A 314-nucleotide genomic window follows, 5' to 3' on the forward strand; every position below is an offset into this window, starting at 1 on the left:
CATGTTGGCCAGGCTGGTCTCGAACTCCTGACCTCAGGTGATCTGCCTGCCTCAGCATCCCAAAGTGCTGGGATTACAGGCATAAGCCACTGTGCCTGGCCCTATCCCTTTTAATTTTCTAAGTAACCAGTAATAAATAAATAAAACTAAAACTTTTAGTCATTTTCCAGCTAAGAATTTCATTTAAAGATAGTACGAAGAAGATCAGAGAACTGGAAATCCAGTTTTTTTGTGATTTTTTTTAAGAGACAGAATCTTGGCCGGGCACGGTGGCTCACGCCTGTAATCCCAGCACTTTGGGAGGCCGAGGCGGG

This window comes from Rhinopithecus bieti, unplaced genomic scaffold (genome assembly GCF_001698545.2).
Source record: "Rhinopithecus bieti isolate Rb0 unplaced genomic scaffold, ASM169854v2 scaffold_5191, whole genome shotgun sequence".
NCBI classification, from domain to species: Eukaryota; Metazoa; Chordata; class Mammalia; order Primates; family Cercopithecidae; genus Rhinopithecus; species Rhinopithecus bieti.